Source organism: Salarias fasciatus, chromosome 22, assembly GCF_902148845.1.
Source record: "Salarias fasciatus chromosome 22, fSalaFa1.1, whole genome shotgun sequence".
NCBI classification, from domain to species: Eukaryota; Metazoa; Chordata; class Actinopteri; order Blenniiformes; family Blenniidae; genus Salarias; species Salarias fasciatus.
In genome coordinates this window covers 3,977,838-3,978,850 of record NC_043765.1, presented here as the reverse complement: position 1 = coordinate 3,978,850, position 1,013 = coordinate 3,977,838, and positions in this window count along the sequence as shown.

The following is a 1,013-nucleotide window of genomic DNA, read 5'->3' as shown; positions in this document are numbered from 1 at the left end:
GCTTCTGGTGCTCATTGAATTACGAGTTTGATATGAGATCTTTTCTGGAGTCAAATCCATGATTACATTTAGAGGTTTATTCAACGTGTTTTTCTTTGTGTGCAGTAGTCTAGTTTAGTGTTCTATTGTAGCTGTTCATCAGCAGATGGCATTCAGAGCAGGTAGAAAGAAAGCCTCACTCCTATAAGAGAGTTAAATCAATGGGGCCTCACTCTGTCAGTGATTGTGTTATTTCCATAAATGGGTTAATTACAGGAAGAGAGATTTACAGTTGACAGTAGAACTGGTTGTACTGGTAACTCAGTGGTATTGTAAATGTTGCAGTACCTGTTTTTGTAGCAGGCTATTATCCTGTTATTAGTAAGATAAGCACTTGTGAATGCAGTGTCAAAACATGAGCGTTCTGTATATACTGACATGAGTACTTTAGAAATGCAGATTTAACTCCTGGCTTAAAACAGTTTGGGGTGCTTTTCATCATGACGAGGTGAAATAAGTGGATCAAATTTTCCTGCGAAGCGCTTATCTTGGTTTATCTAGTCTGTTTAAGGGTGACACACTGAATTATCATGGACTGCTCAACTTTTAGTTTACATCTCAGAAGAGATTGAGATCTATACCTGGTCACAGTCCATGAACGTTACTATAATTAGGCTCCGGTTCGAGAGGGAGGCTGGTTCCTGTTTTTTCACAGCAATAAATTCCCTATCTTTTGGTGTAATTGGTCAAACTTCCTTTTGGTTTTGATATAAAAAAGTTTCAATCGTTCCTCAAATGCTAATTCTATTTTCTATCATGGATGGGAGAGTTGTAAATATTTTAGATATGTTCCCTCATATTAAAAAAATATTATGAAGGAGTGATATGGGATTGTTTGTGAAGATGCTGTGGAAGAAATCCCTAAAAATTAGATTAATTAAACTTGCCATGAAGAAATAAAGAATGTTTTTTTTTTGGTTTTGTAGATGAAAAATAAGCCAGTTTTGTGTTATATATGATAAAATCAGAATACA